General features: G+C 47.9%; 1 protein-coding gene across 1 annotated transcript in view; it reads right to left on the reverse strand.

Annotated features, from left to right (window-relative positions):
- Nucleotides 1-7,512: 7,512 nt before the first annotated feature.
- Nucleotides 7,513-12,803, reverse strand: part of LOC123791042 (uncharacterized) — a 44,322-nt gene continuing 39,031 nt past the window's right edge. Inside the window, 2 exon segments of the mRNA XM_087858098.1 lie at nt 7,513-9,513; nt 10,512-10,629. The gene's annotated coding sequence lies outside the window, so the exon portion shown is untranslated.

Below are 12,803 nucleotides of genomic sequence, written 5' to 3' on the forward strand. Positions count from 1 at the left end.
GAGATGATGTACACGTATGAAGCCTCTCGAAATCAATATAAGCCAGTGTGTGGGGAAGGGGGGGTGCTGTGAGATGAATGAGAAGAGCCATAGGCAGGTCCCAGGTGCTCTGTCCTGCAGGTTGGCCGTCCCTTCTTGGCAATTGGATTTGGACCATCAGAGCCAGGGAGAGAGGCCAGATGAGGAATGGGCCATACCAGACCCCAGACAGACCAGCGCGTGGAACCCATGACTGGAGCAACAGGGGTTATGAGGCGGTGAGTGTCAGGGAGGCAGGGGCTGAGCCTGGGTGGGTGTCTGGCCAGCTGGAAGGCCGCCAGCGGGGGAGCACGCGGCAGCAGTCCAGGCAGGCAGTTGGGGTCAGCGAGGTCCCTTATGTGGACGGACCGACAGCAGTGAGGGCATGTGGTGGGGGAGGGCTAGGCGTTGGGTCCTGGCAAGCCCACGCAGTCTCTAGCTCTAGGGAAACGAAGTCCTGAGGCGAGAACAGGGCACAGCAGTCTGAAAGTCAGGGGAAAGTGGACGCTGCGCTTTGGGCTGATTTGGCTACGGGACATGCGAGGATCTCAGCGGTAGGTGAGCACTGGAAGAATGAGCTGAACATTGGCAGCGACCACGCTAGAGGGATTCATTTGGTTTTGGGCATGGCCCCAAGGAGACGAGCCAGCTGTCCAAACCACAAACAAGGGTCTGACATGGGTCAGTGCCGGTGTTCAAATCGGCCAGCAGGAGCCCGGTCCCTGCCTCCTCTGATAGGTAGAAGCCAAGCAAAATCCACTGGGGCCAATCCCACAAGTGAGGGTAGGTCACGGGGCCCGGGAAAGCTTCCCAGCAGCGGTTACAGGATGCAAGGTTGAAGGCAGAGCCTGGGAATCATGTGAAATCTTAGCAAATCCAACCCTGGGTCATAAAACAGGAGTTTGACTGAGACTCGGTTTTGAGTTAGAGTCCAACGGGAGATCATGAAATGAGGCAAACGGGGTGAAGAGTGGAGGGTCAGGGAACACGGGACACCTCTCATAGCAATTTCATGACAAAGTGTGAGCCCCGAGGGGGGTCTCACATAGAGCAGTCCCATCATGGGCTGACATACATGGGCGTGAGCCATTTAAAGAGGAGCGGATTGTACATGGCAGCAACCATCTCCAGGTCAGGATCATGAAGCTAGTCAAGTAGGAGGGGGGGTCCACGATTCACAAGACTCCATGTAGCAGCCGGAGGGAACAGGTGCAGCCCCGGGGGACAGGAGGTAGGTGAGTCCTGGGGCAGGATGCAAGGGTCTCAACAAAGTAGACTGGGGTCCGGGTGAGCCTCGGTCCCAGGAGAAAAAGTCAGGATCCAGGACGGGAGTACAGCCACAGAGATAAGGCACATGCACGTGAGGGGAGAAGGAGAACTTGAACGTGCTGGACCTACCCCAGCCCTACCGGATATCAGCCCGGGCAGCAAGACCGTGTGGTGGTGGGATTTGCTCTGTGCTCTGGACTCAAATGAGTTGGGGTTGTCATCTTGATCCTACCATTAGCTGGCTGTGAGATCATCAGCTAGTTAATTAATATTTCTGGGTTGTGGTTGCCTCATCTTTAAGATGGGGATAACAACATGTATTTGGCACGGTTGCATGAAGATTAGGTGACGTCATGTGTGTGAAGCACCAAGCTCCCTCGGTGCCCACCGCCATTATAGATGCCCCATAAACAGAACTATTACTACCATGAAGGCTACATCCAAATCACACCTACAGGGAGGGAGGCAAGGAGGACTTTTCTTACACTGCCAGGCTGGCCCAGATTACCATGGGAGAACGGATGGTTCTCAGGCTGCCGGTTGAAACCTGGGTGGTGCTGACACAGGCAGGGACTAGGAGTGGCCTGGGTCCTATGGAAAAAAGCAAGGGCTTGACTTCTAAAAACAGGTGTTCAGGTGCAGAGAAGGACAAGCTGTGAGGTGCTGACTTACTGGCCCTCATTTTGAGCTCAAAGAACACTGAGCCTACAGGCAGGGTCCAAATACACCCCTTGCAGAAAACATGGGATTAGACAACCGAGTGGCTCATTACACTGACACCAGTGGACACTGTCATCCTAAAAATATCTCCTCTCCTTAGATTGAGGATCCATGGTACCTAAAATTCCACCATTATAAATTCATTTCTTTGAATGAAATATCCTTCTCCCCAAGCATAACTGTTTAAATGTAAGCGTTGGAGGACATGGAACACACTGGGTCACTCACTCCTAATTCATGCGTCCAGGCTTCCATCTGCTGAGAGCCTGCTACTCCCCCAGAGGACTCATGTGGGTCCTGACCTTCCCCAGACACAAGGCAACCAGCGCGAGGGAAGGAGAGGGAGCATTTTTAGGACTATGAAGACTTGGGAAAGAATCAGGAAAAGGTAGAAGCTCACACAGTGTTTGTTGTCTTCTTTCTGCTGACACTGGTGTTTCACAGGAGCTAGTTTACTACAGGCATCTAGATATGGGAAAGATGGTCTTAGAAAGGTAGGGAGAGGGACAGTGCGTGCACAATTTCCCCTCCCTGGGGCCCCAACTGCCAGGATCTTCTCCCTTTGGTCTCCAGCCTCCCCTGAAGAAGCTAATACCTGTGAGCCATGGACATAGAACTGCTAAGGCCACTTCGGCTTTCAGCACCAGTAGTGCATTGGAAATACATGTGTGTGGCTGGCTTCCCACGTGGTTGACCAGTAGTGGGCAATATATGGGAACCCCTAGCGACACATGGCTCCCGAGCCCTCGAGATGTGGCGGGTTTGAATTGAGATGTGCTGTCGGGGAAAAGAATGTGCAAAAGGGGAAAAGAATGCAAAATGTCTGGAGTGCCTGGGTGGTGCAGTCGTTAAGCGTCTGCCTTTGGCTCAGGGCGTGATCCCGGAGTTCTGGGATCGAGCCCCACATCAGGCTCCTCCGCTGGGAGCCTGCTTCTTCCTCTCCCACTCCCCCTGCTTGTGTTCCCTCTCTCGCTGGCTGTCTGTCAAATAAATAAATAAAATCTTTAAAAAAAAAAAAAAGAATGTAAAATGTCTCTTTGATACTTTGTACGTTGATTACCTACTGGAATGATCATACTTGGGATATGTTGGCTTAAATAAGATATATTATTAACACTAATTCCACTTTTTAAAAAAAAACTTTTTGATGGGACTGCTAAGCATTTTAGATTCCATACATGGCTCACATGATATTTGTATGGGACAGCATTGTTTTAGGCAAATTGATGAGTCAGTTTTGTTCGAGGGGCCCCAGCTCCTGAGGGTCTGGCCACCCGCACTATGATTTGTCAATTGGCTGGTCACAAAGGGGTCAGCTTCTGTGGCAAGAGGGAGGGTGATGGCTCTAGGCGAAGATCACTGAACATTCCCTTTCCCCTTGTTGGATTCATCAGGGAAGTGCTGTCTCTCTTCTCGTCAGACACTTACCCTCACTTAGTTGAGAAGCTCTCCTAGTCCTTCCCCCCATCACCACATTACGGTTCCTCCCTGTGTTGAGAAATGGACTCTTTTTTATTAGGACTATATTTATTGATTTGAAAGAGAGAGAGAGCATGAGCAGGGCAGAGAGGGAGAGGGAGAAGCAGACTCCCCGTTGAGCAGGGAGCCCGACATGGGGCTCCATCCCAGGACCCTGGGATCATGACCTGAGCCGAAGGCAGATGCTTAACCAATAGAACCACCCAGGCACCATCCCTGAGAAGCAGAACCTCTTAACTCCCTGTATTTTCCCCAGCTGGTGCTAGGGAGGGATAGGGTCTCCCTGAAGCATCTTGTGCTTCTCTGTCTTAGCTCAGAACTCTGTGTGAAGACCCTCTCTTCTAGATCAAAAAACCCATTTTGCCTCCACCTCTGAAACTAGAAAGTTCGTCCTTCGTTAGATTAATAAGGACACGAGCTTCAGCTCATCTCTTTATTCATTCAACGCACATTTATGTGACACTGACTACATCCCCAGCATTGGCGAGAAGAGCTAACAAAACTGATGAGTGGCTCTGTCTGCCACATTGGATGAGCCCATGGCTCCTTCCTTCTTGAAAAGCTTGCTTCACGTGGGCCTGAGACATGACTCTAGATTATTTCTTCCCATTTTACCGTCAGGTCCTTCATCCTCTTCACTAGCTCCTACTGGCCCTGATCTTTGAATATGGGCATCCCCTTTCACACCTCATCTGTTTAACTGTCGCAAAGTCCCCAGGTTACTGCTCTGTTCCAAGGGCTATAAGTACAATCCGTGTGCGGAGAACACCTCATCTTCTTGACCTGGCCTGGTCCCAACCTCTCGCTTGCACCCCAGACTCATAAACCCATCCCTCTCTCTCCAACATTTCCACTTGGCTGTCTCCCAGGCGTCTCAGATGTCACATATCCAGAGCTAAGTTCTGGTTTCTCCTCCAAAATCTGCTCCAACTTGGACTACTTAGAATGCATCCTTCCGGTTAAAAAAAAAAATTGAATCATCCTTGATTCCTCTTCCTCTCACATCCCACTTTTAATCTGTCAGCAAGTCCTATCAGCTCTCCTTCAAAATATATCCACATTCTGACCGCTCTCTGCATCCCAACCTCTCTCCCTTGGGTCAAGCCGTTGCCATCGCGTATGGGGGATTTTTGCGATAGATTCCTGATGGGTCTCCCTGCTGCAATTCTTGCCTTCCCCTACAGTCTATTCTCAGGTCAAAAGCCAGAGCAACTGTTGAAAAATGTAAGCTGTAGCCTATCATCCCACTGCTCAGAAACCTGCAACAACTTCCGTGTCTCTCCAAGCGAAATCCAAAGTATCTGCTACATCTCCCAGGCCACCATGCTCTCCCTTGGGGTCTCAGTGCAGCCACTCTGGCCTCCTTGCTTTCCTTGAGCACATGGGCCAAACTGCTCCTGTTTCAGAGGCTTTGAATTTGCTCTTGTCTCTGCAGAAAACGCGTCTCCCAGATATCTGCATGGCTTGCTCCCTTATTCCCTTCAGGTTTCTCTCTGCTCAGATGTCAAAGCCGTACTCTGGGGGCGCCTGGGTGGCTCAGTCGGTTAAGCATCCGATGTTTGGTTTCTGCTCAGGTCATGATCTCAGGGGCATGAGACTGAGCCCCTCATGGGTGTCCAGGCTTGCATGGAGTCTGCTTGAGATTCTCTCTTCCTCTCCTTCCCCTTCTGCCCTTCCCCCTGCTCATGCTAATAAATAAATAAACAAAATCTAAAAAAAAAAATTAATTAAAAAAAAAAGCAGCACTCTGCCCCAGGTCTTTGTATCCCCTTATCCTGCTGGATTTTGTTTCCTGGCGCTCATCACCACCTGGTATGTTGTAGATTCACACGTTTATTGCCTGCCCCCAGGAAGGGGAGCCCTCTGCCAACAGGGATGGTGCCTTTTTGTTCCCTGCTGTCTCCCAGTATCTGCGACAGCCCCCGACACATTGCAAGTGCTCAGTAAACACTGCTGAGTGCATGATGGCACAGCAATGGTTTTCCCTCATGAAGAGTAGGAGGCGGACATGAACCACGTACGAGAATAAATACACGCCATTACAAATGGGGATGAGAGCTGCGAGGAAGCTGACTGGGCCAGTGATGGAGAACCTACTTCAAATAGGATGGCCGGAGTGGATCTTCTGGAAACAATGGCATTGAGGGTAGGATTAGAAGGATGAGATAGGGCCAGTCCTGCACAGGGTGGGAAGACCATTTGGAAGGAGAAAAAAACAAAACAAAACCCAGCATATTCGAAAATCCTTTTGCAGGAATGAGTTAGACATCTTCAGAGAACTGAAACGGGGCCAGTGGGGCATGAGAAAAATAGGAATTGGTGTTGAAGAGGCATCCAGAGGCCAAATCATAAAGGACCAGGTAGGCTGTGGTAGAGATTAGCTTTTATTCACAGTTTTGTCTAAGGTTCCACGTGTTAGTAACATATGGAGAGGAATGTCTGAGGTCGTGTCCAGAGATGGCATTTGGGCACATGGACCATTAATTTAAGCTACTGCATACAGCTTCTCAGTTAGGAAGGGAGTGGCCTCTACAAGGAGAGAGCAGACGGGTCCTCCTACAACAAGGCTTCCAAGACGCCATTTCCCGTGCAGGAAGCAACAACGTTCTCCCTCTATCGGAAGCAGCCCCCGACTGCACCCACTCCTATGTTATTTCATCCCTCTTTAATTATATAGTCAGTCTGAGCACGCACTCTGACAAAATACACATGACATTTCTGGTACAGTTGGCCTAGTCCCTGTTCTCTTCCCTACATCCTCACAGCTGCCCCGGGGCCTTTGCTCATGCTGTTTCCCTGGAAAGAAATACCCTGTGCTTCATCCGCATTGCCAGAACCCAGCTCTGGCCCTAAAATAACCATGAGGTCAGATGTATATACCGGGATCATGATTTCAAATTTACTTTATCACTGCAGTAGGCTGAATAATGCCTTCCCCTACACCACAAAATAAATAAATAAATAAATAAATAAATAAATAAAATAAAATAAAATAAAGTTATCCACACTCTAATCTCTGGAAACTGTGGCCATTACTGTATGTGGCAAAAAAGGTCTTTGCAGATGTGACTAAATTAAGGATCTTGACATGGAGGGATTATCCTGGATTATCCGGATGGGTCCTAAATGCAACCACATGTTTCTTTATGAGAGAGAAGCAGAGGGTGAAAACACACAGAAAAGGCGAAGGCAGTGGGACCGCGGAGCCAGAGATGGGAGCGGGGCAGCTCCAAGCCAAGGAGTAGAAGCCGCTGGAAGCTGGGAGAGGGAAGACCGGATTCTGCCCTCCAGCCTCCGGACAGCGGGCGGCCCTGTTGACACTGATTTCGGATTTCTGGGTCTCCGGAACTGTGACGGAATAAATTTCTGTTGCTGTAAGCTAACAGGTTTATGGTAATTTGCTACAACAGCCACAGCAAATGAATACAGTTACGTTGCTCTTTACCTGGGCGTCTTGTCCCTGGGGTCATTGCTGCTTCCGGGCTGGCTTTCCCGGGAATTGCTAGGTACCTCCTGTCCCCTCCTGCTTCTTTATGTGGGACGCACGCACATGGACTGCATACTGGTTCCCCGGTTTGTGGAGGCGTTTTCTTCCTCCTGCCCCCTTCACCTTCAAGCCACATGATCAAGCCAGCCAGTTGCCAGGCACATATCCAGGGTGACCGTCTCGGCAAGCCCGGGCTAGCTGCTGGGCTAGGTCCGTAAGCCGCAAGCGAGGTGGTGGGGTGTGGACGAGTGGGTGGCTGGAGCTAGTTAGCTTGTTTGGGTTTTTAACTTTGACAACACCAGGTGTTTGGGATTGTGAGATGGAGAGGCAAAAAACAAAGGCTCCGGTCATTACCGTACCTAGGGCTCTGGGGACCTGAAATGCAGGAAGGACTGGCAATACCTAACAGCTGACGGCTCTTGGGGAGGGTGTGGGGGGAAAGAATACAAACACCGGTTTTAAATTTAAATCACGAGGGGAAATAAATAGTAGCACTATGTACCAAAGTGCAAAAAATTAGGAAACAATGAAAGGGTTTTTTAAAATATTTTATTTATTTATTTGAGAGAGAAAGGGAGAGAGAGAGAATGTGAGTGGGGGGGTTGCGGAGCAGAGGTAGAGGGAGAGAATCTCCAGCAGACTTCCTGCTGAGCACGGAGCCGGATGTGGGCCTCAGTGTCATGACCCCTGAGATCATGACCTGAGCCAAAATCAAGAGTCGGTCGCTCAACCAACTGAGCCACCCAGGCAGCCTGCGATGAAAGTTTTGGAGAAAGTTATGAATTCTTTATTTAAAACGTTGAGTCTTAGGTAGGTGGAAATGACCACTTGGGAGGTCGTCTCTTATGGAAAGTCCCATCCTCAACTCCGGTGCTTCTAGAATCCTCTGGCTATGGGTTTTTGTTTTATTTCGTTTTGTTCGTTTGCTTTTTGTAAGAGAAAGAGGAGGTACAGGCAGAGGGAGAGGGAGAGAGAGAACCGTAAGCAGGCTCCATGCCCAGCATGGAGCCCGCCATGGAGCTCAACCTCACCACCTGAGATCATGACCTGAGCCAAAACCAAGCAGTCAGGTGCTTAACTGAGCCACCCAGGTGCCCCTCCGGCTATGCTTTTTTTGTAGCCCTGATAACCCTATATCATGAATATGGGCTTTTCTGTCTCCCTAGGAGTCTGCAAGCTCCTTAAGGGAAGAAATCACGTCTTATTCTATCTCCAGCACCAAAGAGACTATCTGGCACCTAGGAGATGCTCAGTGAATCAACTTGGAATGAGTTACTGAATGGAATTGAGCTCAGATCAGAGGTTCAGGCTGGGGTAACAAGCTTGGAGTATGCAGGCCACTTTCAGGGGTAAGAGTTGATGCCATGGTAAAGACCCCAACAGAAGGGGGTGGCTGTCTGATCTGCCATCAGCCAGATGCCGCAAGATTAGGAGCTGGTAGCGAACCTGAGTTCTAGTGAAGCACGCTCTTAAACTTCGACCTAACATTCAGGTGCCCGGGGTCGTAACGCTCAAATAAGGAAGAAGACAGGAGTCTGAGCCATTGTCATCCACCCAGGGCTTTCTGAGAACGCAAAGTGATTTTGTATTTGCCAGCTGGTTCAAGGGTCACTCACCCTTATCATGGTTGTCATGCAACATTATAATAAGCATCCGTCAGGGGCATAAAGATATTCTGCATGTGACGTGCCTGACTTCTGGGTACTGGTAATTATATTTTATGCCATACCCAGGATCTGGTCTACAGGGAATACCCTTTTTTTGTTGGAGATTGCTACTCCTAAAAAGCAGCCAAAAGCATGGAGCATTCTTGAAAATGCATTTCAAGCATTTTAAGGCTGCCCCTTAAATTGCCAGCCAGATCCTTGTTTGACTTCCTGCAGGCACTGGTATATGGGGGTCAAGTTCTTCTGAATGCCAAAAGAGATAGATAATAATCCTGGCCATTTTAGACACTGCTCTTACCTTCAGAGCCTGGACCTGTAATTGAATTTCCCCAGGAATTTTATGATATATTGATTGAACCTAATTAAGTCAAGGACCTGCTCTCTATTATCTGCCTTAGTAGCCTCCACACAGAACTATTCAATTCAAACAACATTTACTGAGCTACTAAGTATGAAGCCATGTGCGGAGCCTCTGCTAGACACAAAGATAAATAAGACACGTCCCCGTCCACCACGAGCCCTGCAGCCCCCAGTCCTGGAACTGTGAGGGTTGATATACGGATACTCTCGCACAGGAGCACCACGATAAATACTGTAAAAGAAATGTGGAGAGCCATCATGACGTTCACCCTGAATGATTGGATTGCGATGGTAAAGATCCAAGTGATTTGTTTGGAATAGTAATGACTCTACGTATAGATTTTTAAGCCCTTGTTCTTCAAACAGAGCCTACGGAATACTGACTCACCTGGTCCTAGGTACCTCGCTTACTTCCTTCATGATTAACCCCGAGGCATCCTTCTGGTAACCATCATTCTCGTGCCTCCACTTCCAGATCCCTTGTTTGAACTTACACAGAGTGGGGATTATCTCCTAGGGAAATGCACGAACATTTTTAGGATGACCCTGGGTAGCTTTTGTTCCTTTCCTCGGCTCTGCTCGGGAGGACGCTTCCTAGCCCCTTGGCAGAGACGAGGACGTGGTGCTGAGTTAATACCCTTCACAGCTCTGTCCCACTCCTTCTTCCTGAGAGACACTATTGTTCTTACAGGTCTCCACCACTGCCAAGGCTAGAAGCCAGACATTCAAGAATTGGATGAAACCAAATTTGCAAACAGGCATCACTCTACCCTAACTTTTGAGAGAAAATTATGTTTAAGGAAAATCATAGCTATTTTTCTAGAATATCGTTTTACATAACCCTGTCAAATAACTTCAAGGTAAATGGTACTTGGTTTTATATATATTTCTATGTGCGTATGTGTGTGTGTGTGTATCCTAATGCCTATATGTATGTATATATATATATATATATATATATATATATATATATATATATATATACACACACATATATATATATTCGATGTGTGTATGTAAACTTGTAATTTTAAACTTCGTGGTTATTTTCAGAAACTGCACCGCAATTAGAGCCAACTCTAAGTAGGCAGTAAGTGCTTTGATTGCATCACACAGCCTTCCAGACTTAAACTGTATGTGTGGTTAATTTAAAAAGAGATTACCATGCTTTCCTCCACATATTAGCCTGAACAAGTCACTTAGCCTAAATCTGAGATACTTTTACAAAATGGGAATATCTGCCCTTCTGAATTTTCAAAGTGGTTATGAGAAACAAATAGGATGATGTTGGTAAAACCACTTTATATAAAACAAGGGAGGAGTATTATTATTCAAAAGTATCTTCTAGACCTTTGTGTCCTTCCTTTGTGATCTGTAAGCCACCAGGCTACTTAGCTATCATGGGTACAGGAGATGGACTTCTTTCTGTCTTTCCATTAAAACTACTCGTAATCTTCGACCCAAACCATCTGTCCGGAAGTTACTCTGTTCAGGAAATTCTAGAACCTCACCTGTCATTTCTTCAGGAAGAGTTGTATTAAATGTTCCTCTGTGCCAGGCAGAGCAATAGACCTTGGAGACGCTAAGACGAATAATTCACAGTCTGCATATAAAGGGCTTGGAATATAGCTGAAAGAAACAAATAAATAAATGCAGTAAAAATTTTATAGGTGCAATCTAGAAGCCTGTGTGAAGAACAAAGAGCAGAGAGGAGGGAGTGGTTGAAGCTGGCGTGGGCGTGAGTGTGACAGACTTGGCTGATGCCTACCTAACAATCATCCCTTCCCCTCCCCCACACCAGCTTCCACTAAGTAGACTTGAAAGTCAAATGCTCCCTTTCTCACCCTTCCCACCAACTAAGAGCCCACGTGACATAGATGGGTTCAATGAGATAAAAGTGTCACTTTGCTGGTTTCTGGGAAAGTGGCGCTTTCTTAATAAAAGGGTTTGGGGTTGATTGTATTTTTCAGTGATGGCCACAAAAGTATCTCCCACCAGCGGTGCTCTTCTAATGATGTGATTGTAGAACTCCTCCCAGGAAGAAGTAGAGTCCGTGTCCTCTTCCCTTGATCCCGGAGTGAGGTGCTTTTTAGACAGAGCCAACAGAGTGCAGTGAAGGTGACACTGTGACGTGTGAGGCTAGCTCATAAAAATGCCAGGCGTGTCCACCTCTTCCTTTGGTGTAGTTGCTTCTGGAAGCCAGTGGCCGTGCTGTGTGGAAGCCCAAACCAGCCTATGCCAGGAAACCCCGTGGGGAGACTGGGTCTAGATGTGCCGGATGACGGCACGGTGGAGGTTCCAGCCGGCAGCACCCACTACGAAGCTGGGGAGCAAGGACATGTCTCAGCGATTGCAGCCCCATGATTGAATCGAGACTGTAAGTCTTCCCAGCTGAGCCCCCAGACATGGTAGAGTAGGACGACCTCTCCCCACCGTGCTCTGTACAAACTCCCAGGCCACGGAATCTGTGAGCATAACAAAATGGTTGTTTTGAGGCCACTTAGTTTTCGGGCGGTTTGGTCTACATCTGGACTGAGGATATGGCTGGCGTTACTCCTTCTCTCTGCTTCCAGCCTTGGGTCTAGCTGAGCAGGGCGGGAGTGAGGGAAACCTTACAAGCGTGTGGCGAAAGCGCGATGTTGATCTTGACGTGGTCGGTCTGTTAAACCAACATCTGCAACTGTCTATCTCCAGACGTCCTGGAATGTGAGAAAAATTAATACACTCCTGTTGGTCTCTACGCTGAATGCCAGGTTATCTGTCACTTGTGGTGAGAAGCACCCCTACCTCACACACGCAAGCCCTACTGGTAAGATTTGGTAGATTGGTGGAGGATAAAATTTGGTTTTTAACCATCACCAACTGTCTAATCGGAATAAAAGTAGAAATAGTAACTATAGTCTGGTCTTCTGAGAAGTTTGGCTGTGAAGAAAATGAGGGAAATGAATTGGTAGCTGGGGGGCGAATTTGCCTTTGGGCAAATGTTACGGTCCATGAGGAAATACCTAGTAAACCCACAGAGATGAAAGCAGGAGAGAGAACGACCTCAGCAATTATTGTTACAGCTCAACCCACTTTGGCCCTCTCCGTCTTCAGCCAATCTCGAAGACTCTCTTGGGAATTTTTAAAACAGAGCAGGCTTCATGGCCGTACCACTTAGAGAGTGGCCTCGTGCTTAGAAGGACTCCGTGTTTGATTGAATGCTCTCCTGTTTCTGTCCTGAAATTCTTAATGATTTTTCAACAAGGGGCCTCATTTTTATTTTGCACTGATTCCTGCAAATAATACAGACAGTCCTGCTTAAAAAAGCATTCTGCTCGCATTACCCATTCATGTGCAGGGCCAAGAAACAACCTGCACTTTTATTACCCATGGATCTTCAAGGGCATTCTGTTCTGTTTTTTAAGTGACATGGCACGTGTTGTCATAACAGGGACCCATCTTCAGAGGGCCATCAAGATAGGGGCTTTCTCTGTCTGGAGAATTTTCCAGCCCTGTGGAATGACTGCAAACCCAGAGAGACTCCTACAGATCCTCATTAAAACTGTGCTGTTACATTGTCCACAACAGCCAAAGCGTGGAAGGAACCGAGATGCCCTTCAACAGATGACTGGATTAAGAAGTTGTGGTCCATATATACAATGGAATATTACTCAGCTATCAGAAAGAACGAGTTCTCAACATTTGCTGCAACATGGATGGACTGGAGGAGATAATGCTAAGGGAAATAAGTCAAGCAGAGAAAGACAATTATCACATGGTTTCTCCCATATGGAACATAAGAACTAGGAAGATCGGTAGGG

Source organism: Ursus americanus, chromosome 32, assembly GCF_024610735.1.
Source record: "Ursus americanus isolate L20-20 chromosome 32, mUrsAme1.1.p, whole genome shotgun sequence".
NCBI lineage: Eukaryota > Metazoa > Chordata > Mammalia > Carnivora > Ursidae > Ursus > Ursus americanus.